Raw genomic sequence first — 13,074 nt, 5'->3', positions numbered from 1 at the left:
AAATTGGTACTCTTTGCCCCCAAAAGCAAACATGAGAAAATGTCTGTGGTTCGGCATAATTTCAATGTGGAAATAAGCCTCCTAAAAATGTATTGTCACAAACCAGTCCCCCAGCTACACCTGTTGACATTATTTGCTTGAGGGTCAACATTCTGAACTTGCCTTTCATTAAAGTGAAATTCAAATGCCTCAGATCCAGAACAGGACGCAAGCAGCCATCTTTTTTCGGGACAAGAAAATAGCGGCTGTAAAAACCACATTCTTTCTGCACAGGGGGGACCTCTTCTATTGCCCCTTTTTGCAAGAGGGAGTGAATTTCCCAAATCAAAAACAGAGCTTCCTGAACAGAAACCTCTGTTGAAAAGACTCTGTTGAATATTGGCGGTGCTCACCAATAATCATGATTTATCATCCGAATTACCCAATTCGAAATGCTTTGTAACTGCTGCCAAGCCATTAAACGGGTAGACAGAGGAATTAATGCATGATTCTCTATTGTAGCGCAATGGTTAACCACAAGATGGTGCTGTTGGCTTCTTTTTGGTGGCTGCCGTGCAATCGGCCACACAGTGGAGGGGAGCATTTGTGTCTCTAACATTGTGGCTGATTGAATGGGGTTTAACAATGTTTTTGCCTTTCTTGTATTTAGGCATAAATAACTGTCGTCCTGAAGTGTGCTTACAGCAGGGACATTTACAGAAAAATTGTCTTTCCTGGTGTTTTGAATGGGAAAGAGTGTATGAACATTGGGGAAAATGCATTTTGGAACAAGCTGGTTTGCCACCATGGCCCCAGCATTCATTATGGGGGACAGCATGTGGGGTTTGTAACTGTGTGTTTTGTGAACACTTGTGCTCATGGAACATCAAATGCGGCCATGGCCATGGACATATAGGCTGAATTCGGGGATGGAATTTTCAATGCTCGTTCCCCAGTTGCTGGGGGAGACCGAGTCGTAATATGGATGTCGAGCGTTTGAAGCGTGTACAACAGCAAACATCCCAAGACTGATCAAAGGGCAAACAGGCAGAAACAGTTATGTTTGAATTGTCCGATTTCATCTGCTGAATGGGGGCTCACCCTTCGTTTCATCACAAGCTCGTCAGGCTCGCTTCTGATGTCCTACCGACCGTTTGAAAGGAGCTGTGCCAACCTCCAAATGCCTTCGTGGGTGTGCCCGTGATGGGGGGAATGTACGGGGACTTTAATCCTTGAGAGGGGGTGCAAAACTCATATCCGGCACCTTCTGCAGCTCTCTGGTAGGACATTGAGATGATGCTGAACGTGAATGCACCGGAGCTGTAGCGGGCTTCTCTCTTTCACAACGAGGAAGCATCTGTTGGAATGCAGCAATTTGCTGTTTCACCACGCTAAACTTTTCTACTACCATTTGGACTGCATCAACAAACAGGCCAGACTGTGACACAGGGGCGTTCAATAAAAATGCCTTATCCTTGCTGTGAATGTCCGTGAGCTTGAGCCACAAATTATGTTCCACCACCACGATGCCCGCCATAGTCAGACCAACAGCACGAGCGATGAGCTTGGTAGCTCTTAGCACCAAGTCCAAGGCTCTGCGCAGTTCCATGATTGCCTCAGCATCCAAATCAAAATCAAATCAAATCACTTTTATTGTCACACAACCATATACACAAATGCAATAGTGTGTGAAATTCTTGGGTGCAGTTCCGAGCAACATAGTAGTTGTGACAGTGATGAGACATATACCAATTTACAATAAACATCAGATTTACAACACAATTTAAAATCTAATATACACATAATTACACATAACACAATATACAAATAATAACGTATAATGTACAGTATACAATACACACAATATAGAATACACAATATACAATAAAAAAGTATATATAGTATATATAAAATGTACAGTAGGTTGTATTGTACTGTATTGACATTCAGGCTGTCGGTTGATAGTAAGTTGCCAGTGTGTTGTTAAGAGAGAATATAATATAATAATAATATAATTTATGACAGTCCAGTGTGAGATATAAAAGTAAGAGTAATAAAGTGCAGTGCTGATGTATTTTGATCGTGGGAGATCAAGAGTTCAAAAGTCTGATTGCTTGGGGGAAGAAGCTATCATGAAGTCGGCTGGTGCGGGTCCTGATGCTGCGATGCTGCCTGCCTGATGGTAGCAGTGAGAACAGCCCATGGCCCGGGTGGCTGGAGTCTCTGATGATCCTCTGAGCTTTTTTCACACACCGCCTGGTATATATGTCCTGGAGGGAGGGAAGCTCACCTCCGATGATCCACCATCCAGCCCAGCTCCCTCATCCAAATCACTCATAAAATGAGCCTGGTAGGCTTGCAAGACAGCTAGCGTGTGCAAATCCGACACCGCCTGGTCCAAAGCCAAGTAAGCTTTATTCAACAATGTTGAAGTCATCTTGCAAGGCTTCGAGGGAAGGGTAGGCCTCAGTTTCCATGTGGTTGCAGAGGATGGGGAAAGATGAGCCGCCAACGTCTCTTCCACCACTGGGACCGCAGTATATCCATGCTCAGCAGCATGGCATACATACGCAAAATCCGAGGCTGATTGATTTGTAGTATGGTTGATCCCAGGACTTAGAGATCTCATGGTGGAGGTCCGGCGTAAAGGTGAGTGGCCTGTGAGGCATAGCTAAATAGATGAAAAGCAGTTATCCAAAATTGATTTATGCTCCTCCGACTGCGTTTCATCTGGCCAATCCAGGTGCAGTTTTTCCACCACATGTGTGATCACTTCAAGCAACTCCTTATAGGTTGGCAAGGGTTTGGAAATCTATCGAATACAAAGCCGCCATTGATATTGCGTCCTTGCCCTCAGCGCTGAAGGAAACCGCTGCACGGACCTTGGGACTGGGACACAAATGCCCGTGTGCGAATTCCACGGGGGAACGTCACGCCGAGTCCAGAGAGAGGGACAGAGAGGACCGTAGGTTGACCTGCTGCTCACCTCCCTCCTTGGCGCCCACATCCTCCCACAAGTCAAGCGGCCGCAAGGAGCTAGCATACATCCTGTGTTGCCACTCAAAAGAGAGAATATGTATATAAACCTCACTTTGACATGAGTCGCTAGTAACAAACACGGGCTTAGACAAATCATGCACTGAAGAAAGAAAATCTGGCGAGATGGCGCCAAGCGCTCGCCTATATAGAGTCTGTGACGTGGCTCCCTATGGGCGTCGCTTAAGCGCCATCAGCCAATAAATTGGCATGATTGTATACAGGCTTCAGACCACGTGAGACCACTGACGTTGTCCCAATTGCGTTATTACGCAACATCAAAGTTTCCTTTGAAAGGGAACCAATGTAGCCTTTAGCATTGTTTAGAAAGCTACAAACAATATATTTTCTGCCTCATTTTATGAACAGAATCCACATATGGCAAAAAAAAAGATGTCATTGTATACACTCTGTGGGGTGTTCAAGTAAGTTTGGATCAGCAGAAATAGTTAACCTTGTGGAAATTGTCTTGTAACATTTAGCATTATGCTAAGCAAAAAAAAAAAAGTCTTGCCCTTACATGTGCCTGTTATCAGGCATGATTATTTTTTATAATGAATTCAGATCAAAGACGTACTGCAATTTGTTGTGTTGTTTTCCTGTAGAAATATCTAAAAATCATGATAAATTTACTTAAAGTAACAATGCATAAGATATTTAAAAAACAAATTTCAGAGAATGCACAAGTGTTTTTGTCCTACTGTACTGACAGATGTTCTCAACTGTTACTCACTCAAAACGAGTGTAAAAGAAGTGCCAGTGCTGAAGAAGTAATCCACAGTATTTAGATTACATTAATGATCTGTAGTAATCCAACGAAAGTTTCAAGTTACATTTTACATTTACAGCATGTATTTTGTAATCTGTAGTGTAATACACTTTAAAAGTAACCCTCAAAACCCTGAACAGAAATAATTTTCATTTTTGGGTGAACTATCCCTCTACTGAAAAATAAAGCTGAGTCATTTGAGGGATTTAACCATATGTTAAAAATTCTCACTGTACTCTCCTTTATTTAAAGGAAATCTGAAGGAAAATAAACAGCCTCCCACTCAGTTTGACAGCCAGTATCTCTCCCAGCTGAATCATAAACAAGCACACACACATTCACTCAACCCTTATGAAACAGATGAATCCTTTCTGTGCCTTGTCCCTTGAATACTGTTGCAGTCAATGCAGTATAAAGAAGGTTTTACTTGAAGAAGGTGGAAATAAATGAGTAGATTATCCACCTCTCCTTTCGCAAGATGGATATAGAGATGCTATATGTAGATACGAGCCTATTTGTTAGTTACACAAGGTACCACGTCAGAAGCACACTGTCGAATTCTGTCTGTAAATCTGAAGAATATTTTTAAGTGCCAGTTGCTCGTGACTCAGATTCTTGCATCTTCTACTCCTTTATTCATCTCTGCTATTACATGCGCACAATTGCTTCCAGTACAAAGAGCATTCATTAAAAGGTAGGAACAATGTGTTTCACCTTGGAAACAGGAATGAAAGGGAAAATAAACAGAGCCCGGTACATGGAGATCTAAGATGGTTTTATAGCCTACAGAAAAGCACTGTTTCAACTGAATAAGCTTCTAACTTTTTAAAGCCATGTTCCCTTGATGGCCTTTCATAGTTGATGAAGAACTTTTAATTAGGCCCTCTATCTTCTGATTACGGCTCACACTTTAAAGGAATTACAAATGACAGGCATTGAAGTTCCTCTGCCAGGTCATGGGGAATGAATGCAGAACTAAGGCTAAAACTCATTTAATTCTTCAATGATTGGAGCAAGATCTTTAATATTTTTAAATACAAATGGTACTAGAAAATAAAAGATAATACAATTTGTAACATGAAGAATCATCAAACTCACAACAAGACTTATAATATATAGCAAGTCATATGGACTACTACTTGTATGGTGCTGTTTATTGTCATTTTGGTGCTTAATATAAATCACAAATTCAAAACAAATGGCTGTTTGTTTTTTTGCTAGATTTTGTTCAAAATGACATCACAATCCTTTTTTTCTTTAATGTTGCTAGAAGCATATTGCTGCCCTTTTAATCTGTAGCATATATGACACATGCACTTTCCCCTGCACATTCCACATTTCAACCTTTCCCTTCATGCACCTCTGTGATGTTTGCATACAGAGAGCGCTTATCAAACTCTGCCTTAGCGACTCTTGGCTGAACATGGAGAATAGATGAGCGGGAGCAGAATTTTAATGCACAGCGTTGTGACTACAGAAATAAAGCCGATAGGATTTGTAAAGTAGAGCTGCATTTCTTCAGCTTTGTGGATGGATGTCCTTGGTGGGAAGGTGTATGTGGGGGATAGAAGAGTGAGAGTTACAAGATAGGACAGTTTTTCACCATGTTATTATCAGTGATTTGAAAAGAGGAGGAAAAAGGTAGAGAAAGTGAGAAGAGAAAGTGAGAAAGAGATAAAGGATATCAGGCAAAACAATACAAAATGAATGAGCATGAACTGTAAATTGTACAATTAGCAACATCCTTCATGAAAAATGAATTATACACTCAAAGAAAAACTGTTTATATGGCTTAAATACTTATAAAATTGAAATATTTTTCAATCTATAGGCTCTAGCATCCCCCGAGATTCTACACAGGATAAGCGGGAAAATGTATGGATTTTAAATTGGATGGATCTTAAATATTTAATAAGCTTAAAAACCTTTTGATCTTATTTACGCCACTATTTTTGGGGGGTGCGGCACAAACACAATATTAAAAAGCCTTCAGGGAGATTGCCATTTCCAGTCATGCATGAATTTCTGAATGAATTATGTTCCTAGATTTAAAACCAACACGATCTTGATGTTATCTAATCCTTATTAAATGAATTATGTGGAAATAAAAGAGTAATTTCGTCTTGTTTTAAAAATAAAATCTGAGTATCAAATCATCTTTCTGTGAAATGAGCATTAGGAATATTAGTAGAAGGTATTTAGATAAAGAAAAATACACAGTGGACTGGAGCTGTTTCTATGTATAATTGGATATAACAGGAAAGGATGCAGGAAATAGGAACAGATCTTATCATGCTATAAATAGTAAAATAAAACAACTAAAAGAATACTGAACATACCTGCAAGCAGCAATTACTGGGCCAAGCATACCAATAGCACATGGTTAGGTTAAACAATTCAATTCTAGCATCCCTGGATGTAATTTTAGGTGGGATTTTTAATAGTTCAGAGGCTATGTGTTACATTTTATACTGTATGTTATATATTATACTTATTATACTATATATTATACTATTATACTATATTATACTAATTTATGTTGTATATAACATTTGACTTTTGAACAGATTGTGGCACTCCCACCAAAATGATGTGGTATTCTCAGGGCATTGTAAAAATGATACCTACAAAGTTTTGTGCTAATGCTTGTCAAACACCAAAAATCGGAAAGGCGTATAGCGAACTTTGAAACATTTATAGTCATAATATTCTGCAAGCATAAAGGAATATTAGGACATTTAGCTTGAGTTTCGCCCAAGTTATTCCAAAGTAATAGTGATTCTTGTCTAGTCTTATGAAGTTTAGACCAGTAGGTGGAGCTCTCATCAAATCATGTATGCTCTTGCGGTCAACTCAAGTCTGTAAAAGTCAAACTTTTAAGTCTTATACAAGTTAAATGTCATTATTTAAACATTGTCGAAAGTACAGGCTCAGTTCATGTTTTGCATTCTTAAGGCTATTTTATACTTACTGGACGAACAGGCTTTGCTTAGTTCGCCCACAAATAATGATGAAACGCAGTGACATTTTTGTTCTGCCAATGTGTTAGTTTGGTAATATTTCTCCTGTTCACGCACCTAGGAGAACGTCATGGTTACTTGTGTAACCTCCATTCCCTGATGGAGGGAACGAGACGTTGTGTCGATGTAGTGACACTAGGGGTCACTCTTGGGAGCCCGAGACACCTCTGGTCTTTGATAGCCACTCCTTCGGACACACGGGTATAAAAGGAGCTGGTATGCAACCACTCATTCAGGTTTTATGCTGAGGAGCCGATATAAGGTCCGGCCATTTCAGCGGGTAGTTCAGCGTTGTGGCAGGAGGGACACAACGTCTCGTTCCCTCCATCAGGGAACAGAGGTTACACAAGTAACCATGACGTTCCCTATCTGTCACTCACTCGACGTTGTGTCGATGTAGTGACACTAGGGGTCCCTATACAAAACGCCACAACTGGCTGAACTGTGTTACGTGAACTGGCGGTGTGTGGTGGGCAGACTACTGTGTGCCTCATAGCCAGTACACCAGGTTGACACGTAACCTCACCCAACATAGTTATGAGTGTCGAACGGGCCTTTTTGGGGACAAGTCGACTACCCAAAAGATAGAGACAGGTTTAACCCAATTGTGGCCTCTTTTCCCCTTCTTTTTTTCCACTCCCTAAAAAAGAAGGGGGATTATCTGACTGGGCCGCCAGGTCTAGTTGGGGGGTGTCCCTCCCAAGGGGAAGACACCGCGGAGTCCACACCTCGCCCAAAGAGAGGGGGGGATATTTAAGTGGAGAAATACGTCACATGGTCTTTCCAACCATGTGGAGAGTCTTCAAGGTAGATCCTGCCCAATGGGGGAGGAGTTACTACAAACATGGAGACTGGGGCAGAGGGGCTCTGCCCAAGGAAGACGCAGTTTGACAACAGGGAAAGGAACTAGCGGACGATATATCGCATGGGGTTAGCCTTACAGGGAACCGCCACATGAGGAGCACCTACCCCAGAACAGGACTCTTAATTAGCACGTGTACTGGGCCGGCAGCGAGTCTCTCCGAAAACTCGACTGCCACAGGTCTCAGAGGAAGTCAACCAGGGAACAAAGTTTGTGAACACTACTGGGAATTAATGGCGCACGTCTTCAGCTCCAAGGGAGGTGGAAGGTGCTATGTGCAAGCGATACACCCAGCCAGCTATCCCGGGCTTATCCGCTTGTGTTGCATGCCACTACCTTGGAAGAAACCGGTTCCACCCGGAGGTTGTAGAACCTTGCACAGGTGTTGGGTGTTGCCCAGCCCACTGCTCTGCAAATGTCTGTTAGAGAGGCACCCCTGGCCAGGGCCCAGGGAGCCGCTACACCCCTGGTAGAATGGGCTTGTAGCCCTACCGGGGGCGGCATGTCCTAGGCGACATATGCCATAGTTATGGTGTCAATGAGCCTGTGGGAAATCCTCTGCTTGGAGACAGCGCTTCCTTTCTGCTGTGCACCAAAGCAGACAAAGAGCTGCTCAGAGATTCTAAAGCTCTGCGTGCGATCCAAATAGATGCGTAAAGCATGCACCGGACACAGCAATGACAGGGCTAAGTCTGCCTCCTCCTGGGGCAGCACTTGCAGGTTCACCACCTAGTCCCTAAAGGGGTGGTGGGAACCTTGGGCACATAGCCCGTTCAGGGTCATGTGAGAGTAACCTGGACTGAACTCCAGGCACGTTTCGCTGACAGAGAACGCTTACAGATCACCTACCCTCTTGATGGGAGTGAGCGCAGTCAGGAGGGCAGTCTTCAAGGAGAGTGCCTTAAGCTCAGCTGACTGCAAAGGCTCAAAGGGGGCTCTCTGTAGACCCTGAAGAACTACAGAGAGGTCAAATGAGGGAACGAGGCATGGTCTGGAGGGATTCAGCCTCCTGGCGCCTCTTAGGAACCTGATGAACAGGTTGTGCTTCCCTAAGGACTTACCGTCGACTGCATCGTGGTGTGCTGCTATGGCAGCAATGTACACCTTCAAGGTGGAAGGGGACAGCCTCCCTTCCAACCTCTCCTGCAGGAAGGAAAGCACTGATCCGACTGCGCATCTCTGGGGGTCTTCACGACAGGAAGAACACCACTTAGCAAACAGACGCCACTTAAAGGGATACAGGCGCCTCGTAGAGGGGGCCCTAGCCTGAGTGATTGTGTCTACCACCGCAGGGGGTCAGACATGGAGATTCCAGAGGTCTGGGCGTGGGTGCCAGATGGTGCCCCATCCCTGAGAAAGAAGGTCCTTCCTCGGGGGAATTCGCCAGGGGGGAGCTGTCACGAGGAGTGTGAGGTCTGAGCACCACATCTGGGTGGGCCAGTAGGGTGCTACCAGGATGACCTGCTCCTCATCCTCCCTGACCTTGCACAGGGTCTGTGCAAGCAGGCTCACTGGGGGAAACGCATATTTGCACATGCCAGGGGGCCAGCTGTGTGCCAGTGCGTCTATGCTGAGGGGGGCCTCGGTCAGGGCGTACCAGAGCGGGCAGTGGGGAGGATTCTTGGGAGGCAAACAGGTGCACCTGTGCTTGTCGAATCGACTCCAAATCAGCTGGACCACCTGAGGGTGGAGTCTCCACTCTCCCCTGAGGGTAACCTGTCATGACAGCGCGTCCGCTGTAGTGTTGAGGTTGCCCGGGATGTGAGTGGCTTGCAGCGACTTGAAGTGCTGCTGACTCAAGAGGAGGAGATGGCGGGCGAGTTGTGACATACAACGGAGCGCAGACCGCCTTGGCGGTTGACATATGCTACCGTTGTCGTGTTGTCTGTCTGAACTAACACGTGCTTGCCCTGGATCAATGGCTGAAACCTCCACAGGGTGAGCAGAAATTCCAACAACTCGAGGCAGTTGATGTGCCAATGCAGTCACGGACCCGTCCAGAGGCCGGCAGCTGCGTGCCCATTGCAAACAGCGCCCCAGCCCGTTTTGGAGGCGTCTGTCGTGACCACGACGTGCCTGGAGACCAGTTCTAGAGGAACACCTGCCCGTAGAAACGAGAGGTCGTTCCAAGGGCTGAAAAGACGGTGACAGACCGGCGTGATGACCACACGACATGTCCTGTGGCGCCATACCCATCTCAGGACTCGAGTCTGGAGCCAGTGCTGAAGCGGCCTCATATGCATCAACCCGAGCGGGGTGGCCACCGCCAAGCGTGCCATATGCCCCAGGAGCCTCTGAAAAAGTTTCAGTGGAACCGCTGTCTTCTGTTTGAACGCCTTCAAACAGGCCAGCACCGACTGGGCACATTTGTTCGTAAGGCGCGCCGTCAAGGAGACTGAGTCCAACTCCAAACCGAGAAAAGGGATGCTCTGAACTGGGAGGAGCTTGCTCTTTTCCCAGTTGACCCGAAGCCCTAGTCAGCTGAGGTGTGAGAGCACCAGGTCCCTGTGTGCGCACAACATGTCTCGAGAATGATCTAGGATTAGCCAGTTGTCAAGATAGTTGAGAATACGAATACCCACCTCCCTTAACGGGGCAAGGGCAGCCTCTGCGACCTTCAGAAAGACGTGAGGAGACAGGGACGGGCCAAAAGGGATGACTTTGTACTGATACGCCTGACTCTCGGACGCAAACCGCAGGAAGGGTCTGTGTCGAGGAAGGATCGAGACGTGGAAGTACGCATCCTTCAGGTCTACCGCCGCAAACCAATCTTGATGCCGGACGCTCGCCAGAATGCGTCTTTGCGTCAGCATCCTGAACAGGAGTCTGTGTAAAGCCTAGTTCAGAACTCACAGGTCCAAGATTGGCCGCAACCCACCGCCTTTTTTCGGTACGATGAAGTAGGGGCTGAAAAACCCCTTCTTCATCTCGGCTGGAGGGACAGGTTCTATCGCGCCCTTCTGTAGGAGGATAGCGATCTCCGCGCAAGGTAGCAGCGTTTTCGTCCTTCACCAAGGTGAAGTGGACCCCGCTGAACCTGGGCGGACACCCGGCGAAGTGAATCGTGCAACCGAGTTGGACGGTCCGGACCAGCCCTCGCAACGGATTGGAAAGTGCGACCAAGTTCCGTGCAAGGGGGACCAAAGGGACAACGTCATCGGACGTACCAGCAGGTGGGGCCTCGCGGCGGGGCGGAGCTCGAGGTGCCACACTACTTCGTGGCCATGCTGAGTCTAAGGTCATCGAAGCACTTACCTGGCTCCTTGTGACCACCCCCGGAACAGCCTGGGATGGGGGAGGAAGAGGCCTGTCCTCGTGACCTGTGGAGACTGTCACATCAGGGGCGGATTTGTGCCACAGCTGCCAAATAGAGTGGTGGACGGTGGTTGTGATGACGGCAGTGCACACCGGATACATGACCCAGGGAACAAGGAAACCGCTCTTGCTGAGCTCTTGAGTACTGCAGCCACTTGGGCATGCAGCGCAATTAAATGAAAAAAGGTAACAAAAAGATGGAGAGATCTGCTTACCAGCTCCAGAGCAGCGAGTTTCGTTGTCCCTGGGTCGCCCGTCTCAAGGGCGCTTTGAAGCCTTTCACGGGTTCTGGGCGGCCGCGAGACAGGTGGTGTCTGCTTCCTGAGGTGGGCTCCACGCCGGGGCCGGGCCGAAGGGGTGGGCTGTGGTGGAGCCGGTGCTGTCACTGCAGGAGGACGCCTTGGTGATGAGTAGACAGGGTGTGGGATCTTGAGACGCACCGTGGCAGGATATGCTGGCTAGCATCCTTCTACTGCTCCACCATTGAAAACTGCTGGGCAAAGTCCTCGACGGTGTCGCTGAATAGGCCCGCCTGGGAAATGGGGGCAGCAAGGAATCGTGTCTTGTCGGCCTCACCCATCTCGATCAGGTTGAGCCAAAGGTGGTGCTCCTGGACCACTAGTGTGGCCATCGTCCACCCGAGGGACCGCGCCGTGACCTCCGTCACTCGGAGAGCGAGGTCGGTTGCCGTGTGCAGTTCCTGCATCAATCCCGGGGCGGAACTACCCTCGTGAAGTTCCTTTAGAGCCTTGGTGGACTTGCAGGAGAGCCATGGCGTGCAGGGCGGAGGTGGCTTGTCCAGCGGCACCGTAGGCCTTGGCCGTCAGAGACAATGTAAACCTACAGGCCTTGGACAGGGGCTTTGGGCATCCGCGCCAGGTGGCGGCGCTCTGCAGGCATAGGTGCACCGCGAGCGCCTTTATCCACCGGGGGATTGCCGAATAGCCCTTGGCCGCCACACCATCGAGGGTAGTGAGGGCGGGGAAGCTGGCCTCATACCCGTGGGTAAAAGGACTGAGGCGGGGAGCCTCTGGGGTGGCTTGCTTTCTTACGAAGGTGAGCCATGACCGCAACGTTGCCATGGACATATCCTCGCAATGAGAACATGACCATCCACGAACACTGTCTCCATGTGAGCAGTGCCCAGACATGAAAGACAGTGATTGTGACCGTCAGAAGGCGAGAGATAACGAGCACAACCAGGAATAACACACAATCGGAAAAGCATCTTTAGAAAGACGCGTCTTTAAATAGACGTTCCGTGTGTGCCGCTCTTTTAGAGAAATATACTCTTATTTCTGCCAAAGCGCCCAGGGGCATTCTCTGCAGTGCACCAGTGCAGAGGGGGGAGAAGCCGCTGAAATGCACAGTCAGATCCAGCAGAGGTGAATGAACAGTAGTATTCAGCTCAGTGAGCATGACCTTCGGCTCCGAAGAGAAAATCTGAATGAGTGGTTGCATACCAGCTCCTTTTATACCCGTATGTCCGGGGGAGTGGCATGCAAATACCACTCGCCAATTTTCATTGGCATTTTATCAAAGACCAGAGGTGTCTCAGGCTCCCAAAAGTGACCCCTAGTGTCACTACATTGACACAACATCGAGTGAGTGACAGATAGGGAACTTGGCTGGTCGAAGAGTGTTGATGATTGGTTAAAACTAATCGGGGGTGTGGTTTGGACGTGAAATGTTTTTATTTACAATCGCGCGTGCCAGCTGAGGAGTTGTTACCTAGGTTACTATCGTTAAAATGGATAACTTTGAAGCTAATCTCTCAAAGATTACTTTTTTGTCTGATTATCAGCACAAACTCCACAAAGATAGCATGGCCATGACAAATGCGTGGAGAGAGATTGGAGTTTTTATGAACTCGGATCAAATAATTTGTCGCCAAGGGCTCCCTGACAAGTTTAATAAAACTAATAAAACAAACACTTCCATGGCTAGAACAGTACGTTAAACACTGTGACATCACCCTTAACTAACTAATTTTAAAACACCTGCTTCTTTTGCCTGGGGTGCTTTAGTTCGTCCAGGGATAAAAATGCCTTCTTCCATAGTATAAATCAGACTTTACTGTCAAATTCTTTGAG

At 46.8% G+C, this 13,074-nt stretch overlaps 1 protein-coding gene across 3 annotated transcripts in view; it reads right to left on the bottom strand.

The window, feature by feature from the left end:
- The window catches only part of iqsec3a (IQ motif and Sec7 domain ArfGEF 3a), a 258,589-nt gene that overhangs the window by 90,791 nt on the left and 154,724 nt on the right, over positions 1–13,074 (bottom strand). The window lies entirely within an intron of this gene.

The sequence above is a fragment of the Myxocyprinus asiaticus genome, chromosome 47 (genome assembly GCF_019703515.2).
Source record: "Myxocyprinus asiaticus isolate MX2 ecotype Aquarium Trade chromosome 47, UBuf_Myxa_2, whole genome shotgun sequence".
Lineage (NCBI taxonomy): Eukaryota > Metazoa > Chordata > Actinopteri > Cypriniformes > Catostomidae > Myxocyprinus > Myxocyprinus asiaticus.
The sequence above is the reverse complement of the archived record's forward strand: the minus strand, read 5'-3'. Positions and strand labels throughout refer to the sequence as shown.